General features: G+C 34.5%; 1 long non-coding RNA gene across 1 annotated transcript; it reads left to right on the forward strand.

Moving 5' to 3' along the window:
- Window positions 1–6,318: 6,318 nt before the first annotated feature.
- LOC125655090 (uncharacterized) lies at window positions 6,319–10,580 on the forward strand. The gene is made up of 3 exons (XR_008796440.1): window positions 6,319–6,403; window positions 7,862–7,961; window positions 9,152–10,580. It is a non-coding gene; the product is annotated as an uncharacterized LOC125655090 (long non-coding RNA).
- The last annotated feature ends 7,303 nt before the right edge of the window (window positions 10,581–17,883 follow it).

Below are 17,883 nucleotides of genomic sequence, written 5' to 3' on the forward strand. Positions count from 1 at the left end.
AATGCAACTAGTTCATGAAAAAACAAACAACTAATATCAATATAAACAGAAATGACTTAACGATTATTGGATTTTATTCATATACGCTATCGATTATTAAAATCTTTAATTAAATCTTTAGATGCATTAGATAATGAAAGCAAGAGAGAGAGAGAGAGAGAGAGAGAGAGAGAGAGAGAGAGAGCATTGGTAAGCATTCATGAATGTATGCAGATACGGGAAGTTTAATACGTTCAGTATAAATCTTGAAAGTACAATTTCTTTCTGATTAATTATCCATCCCCTTTCATTCTGATATTTTTTCTAATTTCCCATTTTGTTTTCTTTACATGTTAAATTTTTCGGCTGGTCCGGGTTAGGACTAATGAATGACCCCCCCCCCCCCCTTCTAAAACGATGTTAGATGCTTAGCTGTATATCTCCCTCTCAGTCAAAAATAAAATAAATACATGCTATATATACTGCAACATCATTGGATTTACTGGATAATTCTTCGATTTCACCTTCATAATACATGTTGATGCAAGCGGACTATCTAGGCTTTTTTTCCCATCTTCGCTAGCCGAGATTATTCGTCCACGAAGGCACAGTTGACTCAAAACCCATTGCTAGCGGAGATTAGATGAATTTTACCCCCTTATTATGTTATAACTGACCAAAACCTAGTACGTTTATTTTACAACTTTCATTCAGAAGACGCGCAAGTTATTGAGTTACTGAATAAACGAGAAAACGTCTGCATTTTTATTTCAATCGTTGTAAACTCTATACTTTGTGATGTTTAAGACTACATGTACTCAATTCAATTTATTGGATCTCATCACCATTATGCAATGGTATACAAAAATATAAAGACAAAAAGCTGTTATATATACACTTAGTAAATAATACATGCGTGTAATAAAGTATTTATCAAGTTAGAAGAAAAAAACTAAAAAAAAAACAACAACAAAAAAACGTGTTATTATTAATGTGAAGTATGGGCATTCTAGGTAGGAGAGCACATTTTATTTTATTATTTTCTAAATGAAAGTACGGAGTTTTCTAAAGATTTGTTTAAAAGTAAAGATATTTTTAATTTTTATTTGTTTAAGTGATGAAAATTTGATTCTTTGCTCACATTGCTTCACAGTTGAGTACATAATGAAATTCATATCCATTGTAAACATGTACATGTATATAGCTGACCTTAATCACATACATGTATTCCTAATTACTGTAACAATGAAAACTTTACGTAAAAATAAACCATTGCTTATGGTACACATTTCTTTGAACTGCTATTTATCAAATTGAAATTACTGGCATGTGATTGTCGTTGTTCATGACCCTTCTTTTATTTGGTGAAATTGTGCTGCACGTGCCGTGAAACAATGTACCGACGAGTGGTAGGAATAACACAGGTGTTTATTTCCAGGATGTCGAGAATTTGGGCGTTTCATAAAAAGATGTGAACGTCTGCAGGGAAGTCTACATACGGATATGTACCGAAAACACCAACGTATCATTAAACAACAATTACAAGAATTGAATGATTTATAGCTAATTTCTAAATAAGTAATGGAGTGGGGGCATGCATACTGGCCAAGCGAAAAGGTTTTTTGGGTGAATCACTTCGGAAATTATTTCTTTGTTTTATCACACGGAGGTACACGGTGGCATCGACGGAGGTACAGGTGGCATCCACGGAGATCCTCCGTGGACTTCAATGTCTAGCTCGCGCAGAAAAATAGGACTTCAAAGGTGCCGACAATTTTAAAGGTCCACCGTGTTTGGGGCAAATTTGTTCCACCGCATTGCGTGGAACACGCATAAAACTCGTGTCGTGTACTGTACGTAAGGTATCACCATTTCAAACAACAACATACGATCTACATACCTGTTTTACTTCCTACCTGTTTTATTTCATTACATTTACATAAAAACACTAACACAATATCATATTGGGTCTAGACGAACGTAAAAACTGCGGTGTGATTAAACCTGGTTTTTGGAGTTATTTCCTTCTCCGTCTTTACTTTATCTATACGTATTTGCGATTGTTTCATTGTGATTGTTAGCAAAGGCGATACACACATCCACTTTATGAAAGGTGAAAATAACGAACAGTGATCAAACTCGTTACTCGTATAAGCAATGCAAAATAGAGAGTTGGGTAAACATGGGTCCCTTGATATACCAGAGGTGGGATTAAAGCGCCTAGGGGGAGTATGTATCCTCCTATCTTCTGTAAAGTAACATCACTGTGTCATTTTGGGAATTTTCTGGTACATTGTTGTATGTCAAAGACATGTAGCCAGGACGTATTTGCGGGACAATTTTCATGTACTAAAAAGGTTATGTGAATATTTTGTCACATGTTGTTTGTAGTAAGCTAGCGCTTAATTATCGATTTGTTCTTTGACTTTAAAGATATATTGCAATGAGAGCCATGTCACCAGAATCAAACTTAAACGTATTGCAGTAGCAGCCGCCCTTGTCGTGTCTTGAATGCAGCTTTGCAATTTTTTCACAAATTTTGAGAAAGCTACAGTATTGCAATTGATCTAGTGTTATTATTCTTTTCAGTAATGCCGTTATCGAAATATCATCTCCACAAGATTGAATATATGAACATAGCTACTACTGATAAAGCTTACAAAATCAATCGTAAAAAAATCATCTTTTTGGATAAAACACCATGTTAAGGTCATGGTTATGTATTAGACCATTCCTGAGGAATAGTTCTCCTATAACTACCTAATACAAATATAGGTTCTCTGGTGCATATTATAATTCATTTATGGAATTAGGTTTGTATGGTTGATCATTATATTTGAAACACTACCCTGTATACAATTTAATCATAGCTAGATTTGTTCAATGGGAATTTGGACCCCAAAGAAAAAAATATATGAGATACTTCTGACATGTTATCTTTATTTTCAACTTATTTCACTTTTTTCAAAGATTCACCCTCATACTGGAATACAATTTGTGTGATTTACCGTGATATTCGTGCATGCTGTACAATCTTAAATCATATACTGAAGTGACACCACATAACTACTAGCAGTTGCAATTGAATTATAACTTGTTACATTTACTTGTGTACTTATTTAAATTTTTATGTATAGTTATCCTTTCCAGGACCTCTTCTATCAGATCATATATTTACCCCGTATGATACCCCGTTTACCTGTGTCTGATATAACTGAGTTATGGGTTTAGCCATTCATTCTACATTCATGCTGCACGGATTTCGTGTTTGATTGTTGTTCAGACATTTTGGGTTATATTTTTTTGGTAAAACTTCTTTAATAATACAGACACTTGACTTTCTGAGGTAACTTTTCTATAAATCTTAATGTGATGCTATGTTTTCTATTTCTTACGTTTTGTTGATTTTATGGTCCTGGAATAACTTTGCTCAAATTTGTGTTTTCTATTGTGTTCAAAAACTAAAGTTAATAAATTGTTTTATGTGTTACTTTGTGTATTTCTTTCATCGATCTGTGTTTTCATAATGTGTAACCATGTGTCCGTATTCACTTTTGTATATATCAAATGTTCAGTATTTGTAAAGTATTAAGTAATGTATTATCAAGTGTGTTTCATTTAGGTAAATACCATTAAGTTCAAGTGTAAACATAGCCCTACAAGTGGAAATATGTGAGCATTGCCTTGCTAACTTAATGTGTGTATTTTCTGGTTTCCGTGTAGGTCCCAAAATATTCCTTTGAAATTGTGTCCCGGACCTGTGTGTGTGCCTGAACTGTATGGGGCTCACGGCGGGTGTGACCGGTCAACAGGGGATGCTTACTCCTCCTAGGCACCTGATCCACCTCTGGTGTGTCCAGGGTTCCGTGTTTGCCCAACTATCTATTTTGTATTGCTTGTAAGAGTTATGAGATTGATCACTGTTCCTTATCTTCACCTTGCATGTGTCACGGAAGTGTGTAACTACATGTAATACGTAAAAAACCAATCCTGTCTTTTATGTTGTATATGGCCACCGGTTTTAAGTTTCCAGTAAATGCATGGTATGATGCAGGTGGTGACTAGTATTCAATTATTTTCATTAATTTTGATAATTTATCAATCTTTGAAATATATTTATTTGAATATTTAAAGGCCAAAGCCACAACAGAAATGACTTCAAAACGTATCAACACTGAACAAGACACCATGCTACTGTGTTAAGTAGCAGTCCACGTAAGAATCATGCAGAATGAAAAAAAAAGTGGCACAGCTATAAATTTAAAATCTCTTGAAAAATGGCTAATTTTGAAGAAAATCATGTTTTGAACTTGATTCAATAAAAAATTTCCCCTTGAATCCTTCTTAAGATTTTTAATCGGCTGAAAGGATATTCGGTTTCAAAAATATTTTCCCGTTGTTTTCTTTATAAAGAGCACTAATGAAAATGGTCATAAAAATTAATTATCGGACACTGTCATTAACGATTAATAGATACATAAAGTCAATAGTATGGACAGTAAAAGAAATAACAAACATCATTTGGAAACATGTTTACAAATTAGTTACAGATTTTTAAAAACTACGTACGATCTAGCAGATTGGCGATTTTATTACCTCCCTTTGCTAACTCTTTAGTGTTAAAGATACGATTGTTTGGGGAAACATGACAACATGTCATACGAGTTGGCGGTTTGAAGACAGACGATGCCGTTTTGTAACATTTCTTTATGGACAAATACTCCATGTGAAGAAGTTTCAAAGACAATTTATGTGAATGACTATAAGAAATCGGTAGCTAGATATTTATGCTCCTTAAACAAATCACATTGCGGGAAATCCATGACACAAAGCCCGCCTGCGCCTGTGTCTATTTTCACAATCACACGTTGGAATTTTTCGGTTGTTTCATATCATCAGAGTTCTTTAGAGTGGATGAGGAATACTACATGTGTTTTCCCAGATCACTCGGTCAGTTGTATTGGATATACGAACCGGATATCGGCACATATCATTAACATTTGGGATGAGCAACATGCTTGTGGAAAAATGCTATGGCCAGTATGGGTGGCGGTGCAGGTAAGTTTGTGTGAATAAATCATAAATATGTATTGGTTACTTAAGCTAATTTCACCATACTTTATTTTAATAATTATTTTGCTTTGTACCATAAATAATCTGTCAACTAATGAATAAATAGTATCAGTGGGGGGGGGGGGGGGGGGGTGAAAACTATGTAAAAATATTATACTTTAAAATGTAGGCCATTTTAGAAACACTTCTGTTTTCCCTCTGCCAACCAGTGGTTGAAAGTAACTTTTTCTTCCACAGGCTAAAATCAAAACACATCAGCTAAAATGAAACTAATGAATCATTGTTCTTTTTTCATGTTATTTCAATGAATGATTCAACAACCCCACCCCCACCCCATGATTACTGAACCTGGTGGGTCAACAGTTACACATTGTTTAGACAAGTCAATGACATATGCCATATGGTGATATGTTGAGGTATCTTGATCCTCACAACTCTAACACATGTACCGCAGGTTCAAATTTCATAACACATCAGGGTTGTTACTAGGGTTTTTTAAAGATAAGCCCCGGACTCATGGTTTATGAGCAGCCTCAATCCCATGAAAATTCACAAGTCCCATGAATTTTCATGAGTCTTTTTGTATCTGATTTTAGAGAAAAGTACAAATGTTGATTCCACATAGTTGTTAATCATGATGTCATCACAGTGGAAATTCAAAATTAATGATTTTTGATTTTCTTAGCCATGGAATAATAATTAAAATAGGAAACACTATTTGTGACACCTGATTCTATATCAAAATCATTTTAATTTTCTTATAACCAGTATAGGTGCATTTTTTAAAATCCAATCACAACCCACATAGTTGAAAATACATATTAAAAGTGCTCTTCATTAGCTAATTTTTATCACATCAAATATGAAGACCTTAAGAATCTATTTTAGTTAATTTTGCATAAGATGAACAATTTCAAACATAATTTTTAATCAAATGAATATTTCTTATCAGCAAAAATGTATCGGATGTAATGATTTAGCACGGGTCTTTTAACCAAAAGTCTGTATAGCTTACCTGATCACTATTTTTCTTTGATCATAATGTCCGTTATACTTGTTGTCTACAGAATTTGGTAATTTGTTAACTTGATTGAAAATTGAATTATTGACACCTCTGCAGGTATCGAGATCATTGCCATCACCACAAATTGATAGTTGGTAGTTCAACTTCATTGAATGAAATATATTTACTTAAATTTCAGTATACAAGGAATCTATTCACTGAAATTCTAAGAAGATTCCATGACTTGCTTACCATACAACAAACAACAGAATATGGACGTGATTCCTAGAATTAGAACTTGAATGGGTCAGACTTGAATACATGCAAAGTCATGTAGCAATATTAAAGGTATACATCATGATATCTGCTTTGCATGGATGAAAATGAAAAATGGTTGTTATTGTAAATATACACATGTATATATTTACATTTAATATATGTATTGTTCAGGTTGTTATATTGTCCTGTTTATGTGAGTTGGAATATTAATTAAGTTTGCACCCGTCAGTCACACCAATTGCTTAGTTGACAACAAACTTGGTATTCTGATAAACCACAGAGCATATTATCCTATTTACCTCACCTGAGTTGAACATTTTAGTGAGCTTTTGTCTGTCTGTCCATCTGTTTGTAGACTTTTCAAAATTTAATCTTTTCTACAACCACTGAGCCATTGTCAGTCAATCTAGCAAAAATCATCCTTGAGAAAAGGGGATTCAAGCTTGTTCAAATTAAATGAAGGGTCATGCTCCCTTCAAAGGGGAGATAATCAAGAAATATGGAATATTTACATGACTAAGTAACATGTTATCTATATCTCTGATCTCATATCTGATTTCATATCACATAGATGAAATTTAAAATGTTTACCTAAAGACCTTTCTTAACATAGTGTAGATTCAATCACCATAGGGGATCTAAGTATACTGGAATTTTTTTTAAATAAATCTTCATAAAAGACAGGTATTACTAGTAGTCAGGTTAAACTCACAGATATTGCACAATTTAAGTTTGTTCAAATTGTGGTCCTAGAAAGTAGGGTATGGCACAATAATTGATCTAAGTTTTATTTGGGTGTATGTATGGAATATCTTTAAAAATATTCATCTCAATAACATGACCATCATTAGGCTAGCCATATCAATATCCATGCATGAACAGGTTTTCAAATTTCTGTGTGTTCAATTCTGGGCCCTAGGGGTAGGTGTGAAACACAATTGGAGATTTATATTAGACTATTCAGAAAATTGATTGAAACAAATGTTTAAGACAGTGTAAGTGTCACAGAGCCACACTAAATCCTATCATAATACCAACATTCCTAAGTTCATTTGAAGTTTTTTCCCTCAGTAAAATGAACCCTTGGTTTATGGTTACTCAATGAATCATAATTTACATTTATAGGACATATATGCTTGAAAGAAGATCTTTAAAAAAGATGTTTTTTCAATAACAGCAAGATCATGTTAGTCATATTGGTCTTGAGACATCCCCGTATGTGAATTCAAGTAGGCTATATTGCGACTTTTTGGGCTAGATTTGGGTCGCAATATAGGGTTAAAAATGTTCATGGGAATAAAGATTGGAAACTTTTAAAAATCACTACAGCAGGGTCAAGATGACTCGGGTGAGCAATGCAACCCATGAGCCTCTTGATGGTATTTGAGGCCACAAAATCAAGACAAAGGTCAAATCAATAATGATATTAGAAATATTGTTCAATGTCTTTAGACCCCTTTGTTTGACAACAAATGATGAGTTGTAATTAATTTCGAAATATGTTATATATTTTCTTCTTCAAAATAGGTGTTGCACTTCAGGAAAAGGGGAAGCGTATTTGTTGGAAGATGGATAAAGAAAAATTGGAGCATGCACTAGACTTCTTTAAATCCTGCTTTTTTATCAGGTACACAATAAATTATCAACAATGCCAAATTATGTCTTCATCCAATGGATATGATTAACATTCATTGAAATAACTCGCACTGCACTCTGAAAAAATACATCTCATGATTACCCAATGTAAAATGAATTTTTAATAGCAACTGACATACATTTATGGAAAATATCTGTTTCAATGAATAGACATTTTTAACATTGTGCAATTTTTAGCTCACCTGAGCTGAAAGCTCAAGTGAGCTTTTCTGATCACATTTTGTCCGTCGTCTGTCTGTCTGTCTGTTAAACTTTTCACATTTTCGACTTCTTCTCCAGAACCACTGGGCCAATTTCAACCAAACATGGCCAAAAGCATCCTTGGGTGAAGGACTTTCAAGTTTGTTCAAATGAAGGGCCATGTCCCTTTTAAAGGGGAGATAATCACAAAAATGTAAAAATAGAGTGGGGTCATTTAAAAATCTTCTTCTCAAGAACCACTGGGCCAGAAGAGCTGAAATTTACCTGAAAGCTTCCTGACATATTTCAGATTCAATTTTGTACAAATCATGGCCCCCAGTGGTAGGATGGGGCCACAAGGGGGGATCAAATTTTACATACAAATATATAGGGAAAAACTTTTAAAATCTTCTCAAGAACCACTAAGCCAGAAAAGCTGAGATTTACATGAAAGCTTCCTGACATAATGCAGATTCAAGTTTGTTCAAATCATGGGCCCCGGGGGTTGGATGGGGCCACAAGGGGGATCAAAGTTTTACACACATATAGTTAAAATCTTTTTATAAATAACCACTGAGTCAGAAAAGCTGATATATACAAGAAAACTTTCTGACATAGTGTAGATTCAATTTTGTTCAAATCATGGCCCCTTGTTGGTAGGATGGGGCCACAAGTGGGGGGTGGGGGTGGGGGGGGGGGGGGGGTCAAGGTTTTACATACAAATATAGGAAAAATCTTTACAAATCTTCTTCTCAAGAACCATTGGGCCAAAGAAGTTGACATTTACATGAAAGCTTTCTGACATAGTGTAGATTCAAGTTTGCAAAGGGTAGTTTGGGCCATAATAGGGACTAAAGTTTTACATGCAAATATATATGGAAAGTCTTCAGATATGGGCCAAGGTGACTCAGGTGAACGATGTGGCCCATGGGCCTCTTGTTTTTAAAAACAATGTCTCTGAACCAACAAAACTATTTTCAGGTAACATCATTGAGTACAAAAGAAATGTACCTTCACAGCAGACAACTTATAACCTTTCGACAAGAAATTGGGACTGCCTGCCATTCAAGCATTGTACATATATGAATTTACCAGTCCTGTTGTAAAGAAACTTATTTCATCATCTTCCAAGGGCCATGCTATTTAGGATTTTAACTACTTGTCCTGCATCACAAGCTTAAAAAGACTTCACAATCTGGCTGCAGATGGAACTGCATGGTTTGAAATCCTCATAGGAATTCTGAGAAGCATGGAGGCCTATTAACCAGATAATGAGATTGTTATGAGATTGATCACTGTTCGTTATCTTCACCTTGCATAGCTTGAGGAGTACCAGGAAAATTTACTTGCAGCAAAATTGTACATAAAGAGAGACTCACTCAAGCATGAATGTAGAATAATTATAAAGATACAGGAGAGAGAGAGAGAGAGAGAGAGAGAGAGAGAGAGAGAGAGAGAGAGAGAGAGAGAGAGAGAGAGAGAGAGAGAATTATATGGTGATATAATTAAACTCATTGTCTTCAATGAGTCTGTCATGTCAGTAGAGAATCATGATTCATATGGTGATATTTTTCAATTATATACTCGTTTCAGTACAATGGCATTGTACAAATAAATATTTTAAGTGTTGTTAGGGAAAGTGGTTGCTATGGTGATATGTGTAAACATATTGTCTTCCATGGGTCCGACATGTCAGTAAATAATTACATGTTGATATATTTGTATTATATTCTCATTTGAAGGCAATTGGAATTGTACAGTTTGAAATGTTTGCTTGTTGCTAGGGAAAATTGGTTGCTATGGTGGTATAGTTAAACCTGATGTCTTCATTGGATTCAACATATCAGTAGAAAATCATATATTGGTATATTTGCATTAGGTTCTCATTCCAGTGCAATTTAATCATACAACTTTAAATTTTATGTGCGTTGCTAAGGAAAATCAGTTGCTATGGTGATATGGTTGAAGTCTGATTTCTCCAATTGGTCTGAAATGTCAATAAATTAAAGTGAACCCAGATGATTTGTATTTATTTTCAGTTAATGGAATCATTTTAATGCATATATTGCAGATATTCTTGTTTTATTGTGTTGGAAATTGGGCTGAAAGAGTTGCCTAGCAACCGTTACTATGTGCATTTCCGACTCTTTTGATTTTTATTTTGTGTACACTTAGTATTGATTGTTTAGAAAATATGTATCAAAATTTTACACTTTTCGGATAACTAAAGTAATATGTATTTAAAATGCCTTAAAATTGTCGAATTTACAGAAAATTGATAAATATTAAAACAATGCCTATTCCAAAGTCCTCTACAGATACCATATAATAGTATTTCATTAGTATTGTACATTTTTATATTGAAGTAACCTTTACCTCGCCTAAATAAATTATCATTATGTTTGAAAAATTATTATTTTCATTTTTATACAAATTTTAAGAAGTATGTATTTCTACACTTTACAAAACCCAATACAGTGGTTGCTATGGAAACACAAATGCTTTAATTTCCATAGCAACCATTGATGCACAATGTTTTTACTCTGCATGTCTTCATATATTATTATTATGAAGAGTTATGGAAATTTTAACGAAAATCCAAGATTATCAGTATGCCACCTTCTGCATGATTCTTACGTGGACTGCTACTTAAAGTAATGTCCATAAAAAAGGCGCGTAACATCGTTTTAGAAAGGGGGGAGTCCTATCTCGGAACAGCCGGAAAAAAATAACATGTAAAGAAAAGAAAAAAAAAACAATGGTGAAATAAAAATACATGAATGAAGGAGAATACTTAATAAATAGGAGAAATGGCGAACATAATTTTTTGAGGAAAGTTCACGTACCTGTATATGATTACTGACTCTCTCTCTCTCTCTCTCTCTCTCTCTCTCTCTCTCTCTCTCTCTCACTCACCCCATCTCTCTTTATCACTCTCTCTGACAGTGTTGTACAAGGTACATACAAGTATTTAATAGCTTCATCATATCACGATTTAAAAAAATGAAGTCGGGAGGGAAGTCGAAACAATTTGAATGGATGAAGACTACCCCCCCCCCCTCCCACCCACCCAAACGCACATGTACCAAATTTAAGGTTTTTGAAGATCGGACAATTTAAGTACCATTCCTTGTTATTGTTTTCTTTTCTGCTTGTCAAGAATTCTAAAAGTTAACTTTCAACATGCCCCTTAAAAGTTTTTGATACATTGTAAACATAAGTAATGATAGCACGTGGCTGCCAATCAGCTGTTGGTCTTGTTTATCATTCAATGACGTGTTTCGTAAATAAAAAAAACAATATATATTTGGTCCCTATGAGCTCTGTCTACAACAAAGACCAGTGTATAACTTGTGTATTCCATTCAAATGAAAGGGTTTTTGTCACAATAGTACAGTTGGGGGGGGGGGGGGGGTCAGCTAATCCATATATTTGAAATTAACAGAAGTGTTTGACTTCTTGCGAAAAGAGTGATATATATTAAGTCGGCACAAAATGCATATGGTATTAGACTAGATCGTACATCGTACAGGCCCATTGAATATACTCCCCACTCCTCGTAAGAAGTCAAACACTTCTGTAAAGTTCAACTACGAGGACTATCTAACCGTGATTTGTTGTACTGTGCCAAAAATCCTTGGAATTTTTCATGGAATATACTTGTTGTACATAGATCATTGTATTATCCAGATAAAATATAAGTTTCGGTCAAATGTAATTAATTCATGATTTATCAATTTAAAATCATTTGATGGATAAATGTTTGCTTCTATTGATATATGTAATATATTAATTCCAATTTATTAATCATCGACATTGCTTTAATTTCTATATTGAATCAAGTTAATTCGTTTAGATCGATATTAATATATATATATATATATTTGAAATTCCACTTTACCATGATTATTTAGCCGGTGCCATATTTCATACATCCTTCAAAGTGGCGATAGCCATGACGAATCCCAGGGAAGGTTTGTGTATTTTTTGTGGATAAATATTTTAACCTGAACAGAAATAAGATGTCGCCATGATATTAAGATACGCTCAAAAGTTCTGAATCAATGTGCTATGATATGTCTGATCGTTTTCCCAACATACCCTAGCATACTCTAACATTGATAACTTACTGTGGTTTAAACACGGACTCCTGGACACACTAGATATATGATCAGGTACCACTGAGGAATAAGCGTCCTCTGGGTAGGATCAGGTACCTATGAGGAGCAAGCATCCACTATCGACCGGCTGCACCCGACCCAAGCTCTATATATTATCCAAATACGTGGAACGATGCACAGTAGAAATCGGTATGTAAACAAATTACCTAACAATTTGTATGGACACGTCAAACACCAAATTGTGGTTGGCCAATAGTGTAATCATTTTGCGTGTTACGAATTAAATTTCTGTAACATTTGGTGTGAGTAATTATCTGTGTATGAAATCACTGTATTTTCGTTGTGCTATATCATTAAGTATTTGCGTTTCTAGATTTTCAACATTTGGGAATGTAAGATGTTTGGATGGATCGATGAAAAAATATTGTTGTATATTTTCAAGAAACGTCAATTTGTTTACAGCCATATTCACCCACCTTCGTTGAAGTATATAAAATCAAACTTAACGTCCATTCTATCTAGAGATCCTCCTTCACTAACAATCTTGTGAAGCCATTGATGTACAATTTTGCAAAATATCTGGACTTTTTCTGAAACCTTATTTTATTAACATCCAAAGTTATGATTGGAACAAAATCAGAGGGAAACGGTTTCTTTTGATGATATTCTTATGTGTATTTATTGTTAGTGATATTTTATATTTACAAAACAACATCCTGTATTATTTTAAAGCCTATGACGTTTTCAGAAAAATGTGTCCAATCCCCAATCTTAAATGTTTGAAGGTAGGCAGGGATGGGGTCAATTTCATTAAAACGGTAATTAAACACTTTCAATTACATTGATGGTTTTGTCAATTACTTGCATTTAAGATTACATTAATTTATTTTAAAAAATGTAATTAATTACCCTCATTTACTTTGAGGAATGTCATTAATTAAATACATTTCTATTACTGAAGTTTATTTCAAATGTCTTGGAAGATTTTACCGCGAAGCCTGCTTTGATTTATTTTCAACCTTGGTGGGGAATTCTGCTGGAAATGGCATTGGAATTTCCAGATGCATTTTCTGGGACATGAAATTCATTAATAGGTTTTAAGTCATGTTTTGTTCTGAATGTAATGTCTGGAATTTTTTTTACCCGTGCCTTTGGATTGGTTTGGTGTGAATGTATTTCATTGTAATATATATTGCAAAGGGATCTATGGTAATCTCATGAACACAATGTTTTCATAATATGCACAATTATTAAATAACGTTAAGGATATGAGTGCCTTTGTTCTCAAGTATGAGGGGGTTCACACCTTAACACAATTAACCCTTCACCTATAGCCTTGGGCGCTATGATCATGCTGCATCAAGTAAATAGACAAACTGAGGCATCTAATTATTGCATAGACATTAAAGAATGTAATTCAAAATTAATTGAAATGTAATTGAAAATACAGTAAAATATCTGTATCTCGAATATGGTTTATCTCGAATACCCCGCTTAAGTTGAAGTCGCCCGCCTGTCCCGGCCGTTTTCCCTATATAAATGATTAAAAAAAAACTTCTGACATTTCGAACACGGTAATCTCGAATACTCCGCTTATGTCGAAGTATTTTGAAGGTCCCATATCCTAAATTCACCTGGTTTACCTCGAAGTGCAGTCAATTTTCCGCTCTGCTTACCATACCTTGCGTCGTTAAGTCACACATTCACACCCGCGGCTACATCAATTATAATTAATAACCGCTAATCCACGCTCGCCTTTTCCGAGTAGACCCAGGTCGCAGTAAATTGTTCAACAGCTAGGGTGATTAGTGAAGCCTTTCAACATTACGGCTAAAGTTCACCGCCAATTATGAATTAACACACCCGATTCCAGGGATGGTGTTTTGAATGACACACGCTCTATCATTAACATGTGGATTAGATAAACGCACAAAATCGTCGAAGTACGCTTGAAGGTAATGCTATAAATAACGATAATGCATTTAATAATACACGCTTCATCATTAGAACTAATACAGAGAAAACACGAAAATTCCTTTAATAAACATTTAAAAGTTTTTTTGTTTTTAAATCCGTCTTTTTTGTTTCTTACGTGATAGGTTCTTCCATTACAACGCAATAACTACATCCCAGTCTAGCTTGGACATCAGTAAACTTAAAGTAAGCATACAGGCAGGGTCATCTTAATTTTGAAAAACATTGTGACTTCAATTGGATATTTATATATATTTAAAAAACGAAATGTTTGTCTTCGAAATTCCACAATATTAATTTATCAACTTGTATTAAACTATGAGAAACGGCAACGGGGTTTTTGTTTATAATGCAAATCCCATACTATGCATCAAATATCCTCCTTCAAAAAAATATCCAAGATCGATTTTGGATATCTCGAACCCCCTCGGACTGCGAGATAGAGATATTTACTGTACTTAACTTTGTGGTATTTAAATACAATCAATTAAAATATGTAATATTACTTTATAAAAATGTATTTGAACGCAGTAATTACAATTGAATTTTTCAATTGCCCCATTCCTAAAGGTAGGTAACTCTGTTTTGTTCACCATCTTGTACAAGAATTGAGAGTTCAGAGTCCAGAGTCTTTCGAAAATAATGTAAAACTGCGGATTTGTGTAACGTTAGTCTGTAACGTTATCGATAACATTAAATTCATAGGTGTTGGATGTATGTATGGTTGTTTCATGATTAGCTAAAAGCAGAACAATAATCAGTCAAATTTTGAGATCTTATCAGTGTCTGTTTTGAAATATACATATTCATTGTCTTGTTAACTCCACTAACAGAACTGGTTGTCCCACTCTCGTTGAATTTGTTAAAAGGCACTACAACAAATGGCTTCCTTTTCATTTGTTAGATAGATCATTATCGATATCAAAATATTATCCACTCGAATGATAAAAACATAAGATATAAGATAAATATTAAGAGTCTCTAAAATACACTAAAACCAAAGAAAGCGTCATAATTTTTCTGTATTTAAGAATCCATGCTTAATAAACGAATTAGATAAGTTACTTACTGAATGAAAGATAAAAATGAAATGCGCATCTGGTGCATCAACATTGGTACCGTATAACTTTTACCTTTACCAAAGTTGGATGCAATAGTCGTTTTTATTAAGAATTCACCCCATTGTAAGTGCTTTTTGAATAAACTTGATCACCTGATTAGAAAACAAATTTGTCTTCACCTTTTACTGGATATTTAGATATATCAACGACGGCTTATCTATCAGTCTTATTTTCATCCGTATGTGTATCTGATTAGACTGAGTTATCATAGTCAACACCATACAATCCTCCTTACCTCCTTACTCTTTGGGGATATTATTGGATAAAGATGCTATCGGCAAAATTACATCTCAATTTTGTAAGAGGTTGATGACCAACCAATTCAATTTAATGACTTGGTGATACAGATTTTTGAACATTCTTAGTTTCAATTAAAGTATTGTAAATTCCATGACGATCATTGTTATATGATAAGCAGATATAATTTGTCATTTGAAGAACTTTTTCCGTTTCTTCAAAAAGTGAAGATAATGAGGAGTTACTATCAAGATAGAGGGTACTTATACCTTCGTAATACCTGATACTCTGTTCATTTATTTGAACAAGTCCCACTATAAACGTGATAACACAAACTATGATAAGCATATGCGCAAATATAATATTCCGGAAATTTATTCATCGACCTTCAAGTTTCGACATTGTAGTTTGCAATGTAAACATCCGTATTTTAGCCGCATGACCTATCGCTATAAACACAGCACCAAACAGTTGTCGTCTGCGATTATTGTCCAAACCCGGAGTCAGAAGACGTGGTGGACAAGATTAGCAGTAAGTTACAAGCAGTGATTTACTGAGTTAACCAGTGTTTGATTCCATTAGTTGTAACGGTGTTAGAGTGGAGGCATTGAGTGTGACCTTAGTAGTAAAAGGCCTGACACTGTCGAGGACGACCAAATAAAGACTAGCCACACAATTCGTCTTTTCTATATACTGGAATTGACTGACGACCGGTTTGTTGTTCACAGTGTTTGCCTGAATAAGGTTACACAGTGTGTGCAACGGTTAAAGGAATGTCACCTGTACTTTGTGTCCTGAATAAGGCTGCAGTACAAGCGTCAGTCCAAGGTCAGCCAGTCGTTGACTGGGGGTGGCCATACCCATTGCTAAATTATTTTGAGATTAGAAATCATTTGTTTAACCCTGATCTGTGTATGTTGATTGAATTTCCTTCATTTTATAGTAATTATTTACCTGGGTAAATTTACGCCATGTTTGTATAGATCTGCAGGTCCAGTTTCAAATAACATTCCCAATTTGATTTTAACAATGAAAGTTCGTATTCTAATAACACCGCGTACGCTTGGATTGACAAGGCACGGACTTTGATAGCTTTCTAGTGTTTCAGGAAATACGTTACAAGAAATGGTGGCTGCGGCGGGGTGCTAGGGCAGTTAAGTTAGAATTATATTGTTTTAGAAAATAGTATAAAGGGCTATTGTAGAGGATTTAGATTCTGATCTGACTAAGTAGAGAGGGAATGAAGTAAGCTACAGGCTAGTGCCGATCAGAGCATAAGAAAGTAGGCGAATACCTTAAATGAAGAAGGGGATGTGATGCCTCAGTTAGTTAGGGTAACCCCAAACGTATGCCATGTCTGTGTTAGGTAGCTTAGATCATGATGCGAGATATTCAAATAGGTTCTTTTCAACAAGTACGTCTGTCCATGGTGCTAGGCAATATTTTCCTTTGTATTCAGAGGAAAACATAACAAGACGCCGTCCAAATGATAGGGCACGTTTTGACTAGAAAAACGGTAGTAATGTCAAACCAGACAAGTTTGATGGTAGTACCTCGTGGTTAGACTTCAAGAATCGTTTTGATATAAGTGCGGAATTAAATGGTTTGACAACCTTGGATAAAGGCATGCATTTAGTAGTAGCACTGAGAGGTCGAGTACTATGTGTCTTGGGAATTCTACCAGAGGGAGATAAATGCAATTATCGATTCCTGTTCAGGACGTTATAAAAAAAGAGTTTTACCTTCTTCCAACCAAACAGAGCACCACAGCGAGAGAGAAGACATCGAGCTTCAGAGACGTTACCAGAACTTGGACAAGGTGCACGCAGGTTGACCAATCCGGCCTACCCAATAGCTCCAACATAGGTCAGATAGATTCTTGCAAAGGGACAATTTATTAACTATCTTAAAATAGTGATATGAGATTACGAATAAATCAAGCAATGCAGACAGACCTTAATGGTGTGATTCGTCATGCAGCAGAGCTTCATGTATTTAATTTGACTGAAGGGCGTCAATCTGAAGATCAAGGCTATTTGAGGGAAGCTATCGTTTAAGACGATATCGTTGTTAAACCGTTGAAGGCAGTTCATGACTTACAAAATGACACGAAGTCTTTAAAGCGAGAAACAGGGAAATTAAAGAGTTCTAAACAACATTCTGCTGAGATAAATGATTGCAAGAAAAAGGGTGATATGTAGAGGAACTGCCCTGCATGTAAAAGGAAATCAGAAACAAAGAAGAGCAGGACAGACTCTTC

The sequence above is a fragment of the Ostrea edulis genome, chromosome 7, assembly GCF_947568905.1.
Source record: "Ostrea edulis chromosome 7, xbOstEdul1.1, whole genome shotgun sequence".
NCBI lineage: Eukaryota > Metazoa > Mollusca > Bivalvia > Ostreida > Ostreidae > Ostrea > Ostrea edulis.